Source organism: Myotis lucifugus, unplaced genomic scaffold (genome assembly GCF_000147115.1).
Source record: "Myotis lucifugus unplaced genomic scaffold, Myoluc2.0 scaffold_85, whole genome shotgun sequence".
In the NCBI taxonomy this organism is placed as follows: domain Eukaryota; kingdom Metazoa; phylum Chordata; class Mammalia; order Chiroptera; family Vespertilionidae; genus Myotis; species Myotis lucifugus.
The window spans coordinates 824,722-837,804 of record NW_005871133.1 but is presented as its reverse complement, the minus strand read 5'-3'; the positions used below and the strand labels follow the sequence as shown (position 1 = coordinate 837,804).

The window sequence follows — 13,083 nt, the reverse complement described above, 5'->3', positions numbered from 1 at the left end:
CCGGGCCTCTAGTACATATGTAAAGTTTCACATAAATGCATAAATGTGGTCTGCTGATTCATCATTTTGGCTCTCTCCCCACCTCCCCCCCCCCAAAGTTGAACTGATGTGCCAGGAATTTTTTTTTTAGGTATAGTCTTTTTTGTCCTTTTCATTTGTTTAACCATCCTCTTATTCTTCTTCTTTATCCATATTAGCCACCCCTAGCCCAAATAATCCACATTAACAATTTAATATGTACTTTTCCATATACTTCTTTATGCTCATACTAGTGGCCTGGTGCATAAAATTCATGCACTCGAGGTGGGAGGGGTCCCCCAGCCTGGCCTGTGCCTTGTCACAGTGCGGGAGCCCCGTGATCCATCGCCCCAAAGAGGTAGGCCCCGCCCACCCATCCAGGGCTCCTCTAATGGATTGCCCCAAAGATGTAGGCCAGAGCCGGGGGAGGCCTGTGGACCCCCGGGCTGGGCCGCGGCGGAGGCATGTGGACCTCCATGCACCTGCGGACCCCTGGCCAGGCCCGTGGTGGAGGGGCCTTTCCGCATGCCTGTGGACCCCTGGGCCAGTGCAGGGAGGGCGGGGATGCGAGCCTCACATCCCTGGGCCCATTGCCAGGATCGGGGATGTGAGCCTCAAGTCCCCAGGCCAGTATGGGGGCGGGGATGCGAGCCTCACATCTGGGGCCCATTGCCCGGGGCGGGGACATGAGCCTCATGTCTTTGGGCTGTCACAGGGGGCAGGGACACGAGCCTCACGTCCTGGCCCGTTTCTAGGGGCGGGGACACAAGCCTCATGTCCTGGGGCCCGTTGCTGGCTGCGGGGACAAGAGCCTCATGTCTCTGGGCTGGCGCAGGGGGCGGGACGCAGCCTGCTGATCAGTCGTTACGTGATGGCATCCTGACCAATTTGCATATTATCCTATTATTAGATAGATGATCTTATATAGGCATATGTGCACACACACCTAAGCATAGCATATCCACATGCATAGATGACTCAGCATTGTAAAAGACATAGTCTCTGCCAGAAGCTGTCATCCTCTGGGAGAGAGAACACACATCTGCAAAAATACCAAGACAAAGAAGACAAAGGAGGAAAGCTTACACAAGTGGTATAGTGCTAAGTCATACAATAAAACATACATTAAAAGAGCCTATCATCTCCTGTGTGTAGGCTTATGCAAGGCAAAAAAGTAGAAACTTTAAGGGTCATTGTCATTGTTTCCATGGCAGATCAGGACCACCCAGCTCAGAATTAGCTTAAAACCTGGATTCTGTGCATGTAAGAGACATATTCTCCCAGGGCAAGAAGGGACCGTCTTGCCCTCAGAGGGCAGAGCTGAGGGGAGAGTCCCTCCCCAAGGTGAGCTCCCAGGTGCCAGGAACATCTTGGGGCTGGAGCAAGGTGAAGGCCAGGCAAACAAAGGCCGGCTATTTAACTCAGCAAATGCCATGGTGGTATTTGCAGGCGCAATCACACAAATGTTATTTGCTGTGAGAAATGCATTTCCAAAGCAGATGCTTCTCACCATCTATCCACGTGGCTGCCTGGAAATGAAGCGATTCCTTCCTCTGCCTCCCAGGAGGGTGTTCGTGTGTAGGGGCCTGGGATTAAGATTTGGCAGCCGACCTAAAGGAAGAGCTAAAATCCTCCTCTGGGCTGGTGACGTGGGCTTCTGCCCTGGGGGTGGCAGAGCTGAACACGCAGGCTCCGGAGGACACAGGTCAATCCCAGCCTCCAGGTCAGCCCTGTGTCCTGGCCGAGAAGGGAAGTGAGGCTCTGAGTGGAAGCTGACGACCTGCGTGAACCCAGAATTAGAGCTTAAGGTGAGCAAGAAGGGAACAAAAAGTCTAGAAAGTAAGTGGCACAGAGACAAACAAGCAGCAAAACAAAAGCAGCTGGGATCAGTGAGGCAAAAGGAAGTTGCTCTCTAGTTGATGACTCCCAGTTCCTGTGTGCTGGCTGCTTTATTTAGCCAGGTGGCTTTATTTTTTTCAATCCTCTTGGCAGACCAGGAATGTAGGGTCATAGGACTCCCCAGTCCTTGGCTGGCCCAGATGGAAAAATAAAGAAGTCGGCTAAGCAAAGAAACCTACAGCATGGCCTTTCCTACTGCTATCAGGGTTAGCCTCAGACCCCTCCACGGAGCAATAAGAACTCACTGGAATCCTCTGAGAAACACCTGTTGTGGTCCTATCACGTGAGAATATTAACATCTTCCCACTTACCTTCCCTGGTTGATGTGAGGGTTGTGTGTGGCGCTGACTGCTAAAGCATTTTTGAAATAGTAAAGGTTACAAAATGATAAGGTCTTTATGGCACTGCATCAAATCCTCGGCCACTCGGTGTGATAACACTGGTTATCTAATGCTAACCTGCAAAGTTGGCTGGTAGGCTTCTATTTTTGCAATAAATATTAAGAAAAAAAAGATAATCACATGCACCTGTCACTTACTCCTGCCCTGTTACACAGCAGATTGAAGGTGGCTGAATTACTGCTTGATTTTTTTTTAATTGTAGAATACTTTTGACAATATTGAGCCATTGTAGGAAAACCCTAGTGAATGAAATATGAGGCTTGGGGGTAGCAGGGGGGCTCTTTGTGGTTTATTCTCTCATCTCAAAGGTAGGTGGAGCCTGAGAGTCAGCAGAGGTCCCTTAGCAAGGGGGAGACTTGGGTTCAGCTTCATAGATACCCCTCCAACTTGGGGGTGAAGACGATTTTTTTCCTACTCTCTGATAAAGCCATTGTGTGCTTCATGTTCACATAGATTCTTTAGTTATTTAGTGATTCAAATCCTCAAGAACTGGAATCTCCCAACTTCTTTCTAAAACTGTATCTTATAGACCAGAGTCACCACTTGCTTCTCTGGCGATGAAGCTGAACCCGAGTCCCCCTCTTACTAAGGGGCCTCTAGGTGTCCTCTGCTGACCCTCAGCCTCCAACTACTTTTAAGATGAGAGAATAAACCACAAAGAGCGCCCCCAACCCTTCATCCCCTCATGCTTCTTTCATTAGGCTTTCCCTACAATGGCCCAATGTTGTGAAGGATTTTAAAAAAAATCAAGCAGTAATTCAGCCACCTCCAACCTGCTGTGTGACAGGACAGGTGTAAACGGCACGTGCATGTGAGTATCTTTTCCCTACTTAATATTTATTCAAAATACTGATGCCTGCCAGCCAACTTCAGATTCACATTAGATAACCGGTATTCCCATGCTGAGCTAATAATATAATTCTAGCCAAAGGCAAAGAAACTTCACATTTTTGTTATCAGATACATTATTATCTGTACAATTTTCAAGAGCTTTTCTGAAATATTGAAAATAGTTCCTGAAGCTCTGATGAGATCTGGAAGCTCAGATCTCCAGGTGGGCAATCACTTTACCAGAAGGTAATCCCCTGGCACGCTCCTTCCTCCCATGCTCTCCATCCAGGGGTCTTAATTGTCTCCCCATCCCAGCCCCACAGGCAGGAGCATATGCTGAGCTTCTTCCAAGCCAAGAAGTAAAATGGATGCATTGGACCATCTCTAGTTAACCCCTCATTGGCTGACTTGTGGGGGGACCTCGTGGCTCACCCAGAGCTGAGCCGGCCATGGCATCCAGCTATCCTGCCTCCTCATCTACGCCTCTCTCTGTGTCTTCTTTGGAAGGCAGGGATTTTCATGTCTTGCTGTAAAATAAAATTAATCTCAGAAATTCCACCATGGTTTTCTTAAAGCAGCACTGTGATGACAGAAGATTTGGGGGTCTACGGGGGGGGGGGAATATTGGAAAATGAAATTTGGAAGGTAAGATTGTATTGGAACATCACCAATAATGAGCAAGAGAGAAGGTGCCCTGAATTCCAAAGACCAGCTCCAATAAGCCAGGCAGGAAGCTCTCTCGAGAAGAGTTAGTCACTGGTGTTGTTCACTTGAGCAACATCCCTATCTGCCGGGTGGTCTCCTGAGCAGACTGTCTGCAGGAGGGACTACTATACAGATGGCTGCTGTGAGTCACCCTGAATGCTAACATCCGCATGCCCGTGTCCTGAATCCGGTTTGAGATCAGTAGGAATTCTTTCCCCCAGGCCAGATCCCCCTGAACAGACCTTCCAAATCTGCATCATCAAGACCCAGACCTGGGACTGAGGTCCTCTGAGGTGCAAACTCAGTCCAAAGGTGGGGTCGAAACAGCCTCTCAGCTGCTGCCCTCGGGTCCCCTTACCTGCATTGGGGGGGGGGGGTCCTGGCACCAAGGACTCAGAAAGAAGGCAGTGAAATGCAGGGGGTGAGCGCATGGGGCTTTGGTGTCAGCGCTGGCATTGCTGTGTGACTGGGCAAGTGTTTCAGCCTCTCAACCTGTGTCCCCTTCTACAAAGTGTGGATGGTGATAATAGTAATAAGACTTACTTCAGAGGGTCATTGTGAGGATTAAATGGTGCTTAGCACAGCAGCTGGCACGTTGTAACTGCTCCTTAAATGTTAGCTATTGCTATTAATACCCAGCAGGCTTCCACCGTGTTGCTTGGCAAGGGCACGGCCCTGTGCTCTGCAGGATTCAGACAGTTTTCTCTCTTAACAGTCTGTCCTTCAGCACCCTGGCCAGAGTCCCCATGGTGTCCTTTTCCTGGACTTTACAAAACAGGATCAGAGGACATCCTGCCTGCATCATGGTCTTAAGCCCACACCACCAGCCCATGGGCTTGCCGGTCTCTCTGGGGGACTGGGAGCTCTGAACTTCAATCGCCTATAAATGGCACCAGATCAGGAAGCGAAACCAACACCCCCTCTGTGACTGTGGTTCTTCCAACAGAAGGAAACCTTTTGATGGCCAAGGGGAAGCCCTTGATTGTAACCTCTGTTCTGGTCAAATCCCAGGTGGTGGAGCCCCGTCTGCTCAAGGCGGTGGAGGTACAAGATCAAACCAGAGAAGTGTGATTGAGGACTGCCCCGGGCTCTCACGTCTCTTCCCTTGCCTCTCCCAGGGGGAATTCAGGTTGAAAAACATCGATTTAGTATCACAGCCTGGTTTAATGAAGTCTCTTGGAGACAACTGAAGGAGCTGCGACTCTGCAGCCCTCGGATGGGAAGGGGGAGCTCATGAAATGCCCCAGGGCATTATTGCAAGTTGTTTTCTTGAAGCTTCCAGAGCAGTCAAGCAATTACTTCTGTGCAAAATCCAGGAAAAGCTGGAGAGATAGACTCCCGGGAAAACAGAACTCATTCTGCAAAAAAGCAGGAGTGAGATGAGCAAAGAGCATGAAGATTACCATTGGAAGCGAGCTCTGGATGATTGGTATTTTACAAATGAGGGAGCAGCTTAGGAAGAGGAGGCATTTCCTCAGATCACAGTGAGTTGGAGGCAGCGTGAACCAATAATGGAAATAACCCTGGCAGCTAGTGTTTACTAGGGCTTACCATGGCCCAGGCACAGTGCTCAAGGTCATGGTATTTAACTCTGTGCCTCAGCTTCTCCAGCTCTGAAATGGATAATAACAGTGCCTACCTCAACCTTATAGGGTTATTGTGAGGATAAAGTCAGTTCTGCTTGTAAGGGTCTTAGAACACTGCCTGGCACCCAGTAACTGCCATCTGTGTTCTTTTTTTTTTTTTAATTTTGTTTTTTTGCTTAAAGTATTACAAAGAGTATTACATATGTCTCCTTTTTTTTCCCCTTGACCTTCCCCTGGCCTCCCCTACCTCCCAGTGTCTTGTGTCCATTGGTTATGCTTATATGCATGCATACAAGTCCTTCGGTTGATCTCCCCCCCCCCACCACCACCACCCCCCCCCAACGCTCTCTGGCTTTCCCGCTGTAGTTTGACAGTCTGTTCGATGTGTTAGTTCTTACTGCTACTATTATCACCAAAATGATTATTACCACTTTTCTAGGTTGATATCAGGGAGGAGTAAAAATATTTTTTTTCAGCCCAGCTGGCGTAGCTCAGTGGTTGAGCATCGACCTATGAACCAGGAGGTCACTGTTCAATTCCCAGTCAGGGCACATGCCCAGCTTGAGGGCTTGATCCCCAGTAGAGGGCATGCAGGAGGCAGCCAATCAATGATTTTCTCCCATCATTGATGTTTCTATCTCTCTATCTCCTTTCCTCTCTGAAATCAATTAAAAAAATACATATTTTTTTAAATGTCTCAGAAGAAGGGCAAAGCCTGTGGCTAATTCAAAGACAAAGGCAAAATTGGTGTGGTGAACACCTCTGGCAAGAAAGCAGCTGTGACCCTGTACAGGAGGGCAGGAATGTCACCTGCTAAGAAACAGCAGACTCCAGCCAAGCAGTGGCCACCCACAGCCACTCCAGGCAGAGCACAAGCCCCACCTGGCCGAAAGGGGAGCTGCAGCCAAGGAGACATGTGAACTTAAGGGAGGCCCAGGCAGACCCTGTGAAGAGACCAGCAGGAGGAGGGCGGGGCAGGTGTGGCAGGGGCAGAGGGGCGAGATTTCCCTCGGAAAGCTTAGAGCAGAATGGAGGACAGGAGGAGTCTGGATGGTGAGAGGTACGACAGAGATGGCCAAAAAGATGAGCTTTAACGACAATTCAGGCATCCATATGAGTTTACCTTTGTCTGTGAATTTACATAGTGTGACCTCGTTTATAAAAGTGTTTTTCCCAGCATATCTCCGCAGAACGTTCCCGCTATCTGCTTCAGCGGCTTGGTTCTCGAACCACCGAAGTGCTTAAACTCGTTAAATATGGCAGGGCTGGGGGGGGGGGGGGTGTCTCTGAGCATGTGCATATGGGCCCACAGCACTCCATGTCTGTGCTCTGGGAGCCGTCAGGTTTCAGGGTGGGGCCTGGCTGGATGCCCCCATTTCAGTCTTTGAGCCAAAGAAGATGCTCTGTAAGGCTTCAGCAAGTGCCTGTGCAAAAGCTCCAGCCTAGTCGCTCTCTTCCCAACCCACAAAGCCATCTGCTCATCGGGCAGGGACTGGACTGAGCGGCTCCCCTGGCTGGGAGCAGAGGCTGTGTGTTCTTGAAGCCCAGCTAGGTGGCCCTGGGAAACCCCTGCTCTGCATCCAGGCTGCAGGGCCTCCGATGGGGCATTTTAAGGCAAAAGGCACCAGGCCCCTGAATCCAGGAGCGTCCTTAGCACCTCTCCACATATGCTTCCATGTCAGACATCTGCACAGCAACAAAAATCCAAGAGTTCCCAGGTACCAGCCGTTGGTATCTATCCACTGGTGTGTGGGCTTCAGATCATTTTCTGAACCCGAGGGATTGGGGATGGTGTCAGGAAGGCTATATTCGCCAAAGGCTTTTAGTACATGAAAGGGAATGTTTTCAAATAGGCTGGGAACAATTAGACTTAGAAGGATAAAAAAAAAAAAAAAAAAAAAAAAAAAAAAAAAGCACAACTCATTCTACAATGGCTTTAACGCACAGGTTGCTATTGTGTTCTGCCTTCTCCCCTCCTCCTCTTGTTTCCTTTCCATTCTTTCACTTCAAGATCTCATCTACTCCTCTACCTTCAACCATCATCTGCAGACATGATTCTCCAATGCACATTTCTAGCTCCTCCTTTCCCTGACCATGGTTCCACATTTCTGAACTTCTCCTGAACGCCTCTCTCTGAATGTGGAGCCAGCTTCTCAGACTCAATACGCCAGAACTAAATTCACCCTCCACTCCGCCGCAGCCTGCTTCTCCTTCTGAGCGCCTTTCCTCTGCTGGAACTAGCATAGTCTCAGCTACGGAATTGGAGCCCTCTGATCTCCCCCCTCGCAGCCCCCAGTATCCATGAGATGAGCCTCCAGTTCTGCCAATTCCACCCTTAAAAGGTCTCTTGCTTCTGTCCTCTCCTTTATGTCCCCATCATCACTGCCACTTCCCTAACTGTGGCTGTTGCAACTTCTTACTGAATTTTGGCAACCCCCTCCTCACTGGTCTCCCAGCCTCAACTACTCTTTGTCCCCATCCCAGTCCTTTCCAGGCTCTGTTGTCAGATTAATCATCCAAAGGTTCATGTTTGTTTGTACCATCCCTTCAATTGGGGCAAGGGGAGCTGTTTCCTTCAGTCATTGTCTCCAAGATAAAATGCTGATTCCTTGGATTTCAAAAGGGCAAAGAGGGGTGTGGAACGAGCCAACACTAATTGACCAGTGGTGGCTGTGTGGAGTACAGTGTGGAAAAGGACTCTAAGACTATGTAGAGTGAATGGAAAAGATTCCCAGGATCAGTTGGTCAATGAGCACCCCATTTCTAGGCCTGCCATCCTATAACCCGACATCACCATCTCTTTAACATTAGAGCTCCCCAATCTCTTGCTAAAGAAACAACAGAACACCACACTGTTCCTAAACCTATTGTACACCCACCTACTTCTGTGGTTTTTTTCATGTTGTCATTCCTCCTCCCCAGGCTGTTAAGCTATGCATCTGTAAATCCAGCCTATTTCCCAAGGCCACACTCAAATTCCATCTCCTCCCTAAAAGGTCTTTATTTCCGCCCCGCCCCCCCACATCTCCCTTAAACTTTTTAATTTGTAATCCCTCTCCAATATTACACCTTCCTTCCCATAAGTAACTCAACAGCAGAAGCCATATGGCTTGTCCAATACTTCACACATAGTGGACAAATACTTGTCGAATGAATGAATGGATATCTAAATGTGATGTGTGTCCATGATAATGAAGCCATCTATCAGTTATTTTTCAATCAGATTAAAATGCAAGTATCACAGTTGAGTTATAGGCTAATTATTAGCAATCAAAGCTATAGAAGAAATGCAAGCTGAGTTCTGACTTATTCTAAACTTGATTATTAAACATTTCAGTCCCTTCCCTTGCCGGGCGCCCTGAGAACACATATGTGGAGGATAATTGAACCTCTTCAGGGCCTGTGCTCTGCTGAGGCAGACAGCGGAGCCTGGGAGAGTTGTCTTGGCAGCCTGATGCCATTTGGAGAATTTATGCTGATTTTGTTGCAGATGGTGTGTTGTTTCAGTTTGCCTCCTACAAGCTCACGTTCATTGTTCTCCCTCTGGTTTCCAAAAACTCAAAAATTAGTTGGCTCAAAGGCCCCCCCACCCCTGCCCTGAATTAAAAAGAAAAAAATTCAGACCTTGAGTAAATATACTGAAATAATTGTGATGGACTATGGTCTTTGAACATTGATTTAAAGACAGGTCACCTGTTGGTGTCACCTGTGTGTGACCCAGAGAAGGCAGAGCCCAGTGGTCCCCTCACTTGATTGAGCACTGAAGTCCACATGGAGATACCTGGCCCCCACCCTCTGAGACCCTATTTTAGCTGGTTAAGGATGGTGGCTTAAAATCAATATTTTAGAAAAATCTTCCTATGCAATTCTGGTGTGCAGATATGTTTGGAAGCCAATTGTGTAGCGGAGGGAATGTGTGGAGAACAGGGCCACTATAAAGACCAAGGGAGTGCCCAGCTGGCATGGCTCAGTGATTGAGCATTGACATATAAACCAGGAGGTCACGGTTCAATTCCCAGTCAGGGTACATTCCCGGGCTGTGGGCTCAGTCGCCAATATGGGGCATGCAGGAGGCAGCCAATCAATGATTCTCTCTCATCATTGATGCTTCTATTTCTCTTATCCTCTCCCTTCTCTCTAAAATCAACACAAATATATTTAAAAAATAAAAGACTGAAGGAGCACTGTGCTTGCCCACCTGGCCTTGGAGCCTCCATGCAAGGCTGCCTGCTGCCTGGCAGGGCTGGGTCAGGTCTATTCCAGGCAGCGGTTCTCCAGTTTAGTGTGCTGGCAGCATCTCCAGGAGACACTGGTAAACAAGGCCCAGCTCTCTTCATTCGAGGCAGGAGATTTGGGGGATCCAGGGATTTGTGTGTCTAACAAGCCCTCCATGGGAACCTGAGGCAGGCGGGCCGAGAACCATGTGGAGGAATCCCTGCTCCAGGTTTGGGTCCACATCTGGCTCTGGGGTTGCCCCGTCCCAGCACTGCCAGCCTTTGGGGAATGCCCCAGTGCCCCTCCTACTGCTTCAGCACACGAGGAGCCTTCCTACCTGGCCCACCTCCGTCGGCAGAAATGGCTATGATGTCTCCATTTCTTGGCACCACAGCCACATGGCGAGTCCTCTGTTCTGAACATTTCTTTGAAGGGAGAGAAACTTGTACCAGCAGCGGGTCTCTCTCACACTCTCGTCCACAGCGCCCTAGCCAGCAGGCCTCTCTACCAGATGGTGGTAGGTTGGTTGCAAGGGATGGATAATGATGCTCTCTTGCTCTCAAGGCCCAGACCGAAGCCCCACCTCTACATGGCCTTCTCTCTGTGCTGCCACCCAAAGGGGTCTCCCCTTACTCTGAACTCCTCGAGAGTGAACTGTCTTCTTCTTAGAGACCTTGCATTATCCTTAAGAGTGGGGGGTACTCAGCCAGCCAGCCAGGCTGGGTGCCATTTTAGGCAAAACTGGACCTACCTTGCCTGACATGCCAGCCCCTGGGCCAGGCCTCCCCTGACCCAGGTGTGTGGACCCACAGTCACTGAGTGCACCCACCATAAGCCCTCGTCTCTAGAAGTTCACAGGGCTCTCACAGGAGGCCAGAAAGTCACCAATGGGGTTAGGACAATGAGAATGAGGCGTGCAAGGTGCTGTGGGAGCTGAACAAGAGCACCTGACTGATGTCCGAACCACCCTGGGCTCCCACCCTGATCCTGAACATTTCAGGGGCCTCATCTCCTTTCACTACAAGGTGACATGGACTTAAACGACTTCGTGTAGCTCTCTGCTCGGCTCCTTCTGGCTGGCTATGGCTCACAGCCGTCCTTCGAAGGCAGCCCCTCCCCCTTGATTGTCTGAGCGGTTGTGGCACAGTGGGTGATAGCTGCGCCCTTCAAACCGGGCAACCTGGGTTCAAAGCCCTGTTCTGTCACAGAAAGCAGGACCTCAAGCAGCTTAGTCAACGTACCTATTCCTCCATGTCCTCCTCAAAAGTGGGAATAATATCACCTGCCTCACATGGGTGAGAAAAATACAAATGAGATAATACATGCACTGTGATTATTATAAAAGTCCAACTTGTGACCCTAATGGTGAATTCCAGACCTAGGGGAGAGAAGAGCAGGCTGCAGCAGGGTTTGGAGAAGGCAGCAACCTTGCGGCTCCCAAATTGTCGGGCCCTACTTCCTTTCTGCCTAGGCCTGTGTTAGAGCACATTCCAGCAGCAAGAGCCGGAACGAGAGCGTCCCCTCTGTGAGGACATGGCCAGCCTCTCTTGCGGTGCTTTCCTGAGCCCCTTCACCTGCCCTGAGCTGCAATAAGCTCCTGTGCAAAAGTAGGAGCCAGCCCACCTGCAGCTCCAAGTCCGCTTGGCAGGCCTCATGGTCCTGAAGCACTGGAGACCCAGCTCCTCTCCACGGGGTCTGCAAACCCTGAGTCTTAGGTGGCTCCCTGTGCTATATGAACAGGTCTGCAGACCACAGAGGTGGGCAGTGGGGTGGGGGGAGAGGCTGCCAACAGGACGGAAGGTGTGTCTGATGGATGCCTGCCCCAAAAAACAGCAATAGACGCACAATGAGAGTGTGCTGGTTGTCATAGCAACTCCCCACCCTTCTGGAAGTCTGGCCACTGTTGGAACCAGCCCTGTTGGAGCTATCCAAAGTGGATTGGTTTTTCAGGAATCATGCCACAACTGTCTTTACCTCCCATGGCCTTGGCTGATGAGCATCTTTGAAATTCCTAGTAACAATCAATTCTTCCAGGCTTGGTGGACAGAATCTACCTTGTCTGCTCATTGCTAAGAATGCATTTGGAATACTTGATGGGAAATGTGGGTCTTGGTTCTATTTGCCAACTGAAGTGCTGATGTATATACAAACTATTCCTGCTGTGTATGTGTGTGTTTCTTAGCAATTGCTGTGTAACAAACCATCCTGAAACCTAGTAGCTTAAAATAGTAAACACTGATTATTGGTTCCGAGCCTACAGGTAGGCTGGGAAATCTTCTGGCCTCCGCTGGGCTCACATGAGCTGTAGGTGGAGCAGGCAGCTCTCCTCCCCTTGACGGGCTCTCACCTAAGTCTGGAGGTCAGCAGGTTGTAAGATTATCTAGGATGTCCTCAAGCTGGGGCAGCTGGGCTGCATGCAGAGGGCTTCTTGTCATCACCTGTGCTTCTTGTCAAGGTGACAAGGTTTTGAAGAGAGAGCAGAAGTGGTCAAGGCTTCTTGAGGCCCAGGCTGTGGACTGGCATGCCCTCATTTCTGCCACCTTCTACTGGTGGAAGCAAGTCACACGACCAGCCCAGATGCTACACAGGAGAGAGAGATTCCTTCTCTCAAGGAAAAGCTGCAAAGCCACGTTAAAATTATATATGGCTATGGGGGGGGGGTGGGTGGCAGGAGAAGTGAGGCATCTTTGCTAACAATGTATTTCAATGTGGAAAGATTGAGTGCTGTGAAATAATTTTCTTTAAAAGCCACATGAACTTCGCAGGAAATTGCATTTCTAATGATGTTAATGCCTGATGAGGGAGTGAAGGAGTGAATGAATGAATGAATGAATGTTAGAACTTGTCTTAAGCACCATTCCTTCCCCACTCTTGCATAGTGCAGGATTCCAGTCTGAATACCCAAGCTGCTCCATTTCTCCATCAGAACCCTTCACAATGAAGAGCCTGTGAATCAGGCTTCCCCAAGGCCAGCAGGGTGAAGCGAGGTCAGCAGGAATGGGACCCAGGCATTGTAACCCAATGCCAGAGTGATGCTGAAAACTGCTGGGAGCCGGATGCATTAGGACTCCTCTCTGGAGCTTTGTAACCCAGTAGTTGCTGAGTCTAGAGAATAAGTACACAGCTGTGTCCCTTTTAAAAACAAGTGGCACGAATGAGACCAACAAGATAATGTAGGACATCAATATCAATTGTACCTGGGAACATGATCCCAAGCTGTCTGAGTTGCCAAGGCGATGCCAGCAGGTCAGGGATCAGGGAGGCCAGTGTGGAGACTCTGGAAACTTCCACACTCCCTGCCCCTCCCCCTTGGGAACAGAACCAGCGACCCTGTTGCTGTATGGTTCTAATTTGCACTCTTACATGTCTCACTGATGAATGGTTGCCTCCATATTCCAGTTTAGCTCTTGATGTCCCATGTTCCCAAC

The 13,083-nt window shown here is 49.5% G+C and overlaps 1 pseudogene; it reads right to left on the bottom strand.

Moving 5' to 3' along the window:
• Positions 1-671: 671 nt before the first annotated feature.
• LOC102442678 overlaps positions 672-13,083 on the bottom strand; it is a 57,127-nt pseudogene continuing 44,715 nt past the window's right edge.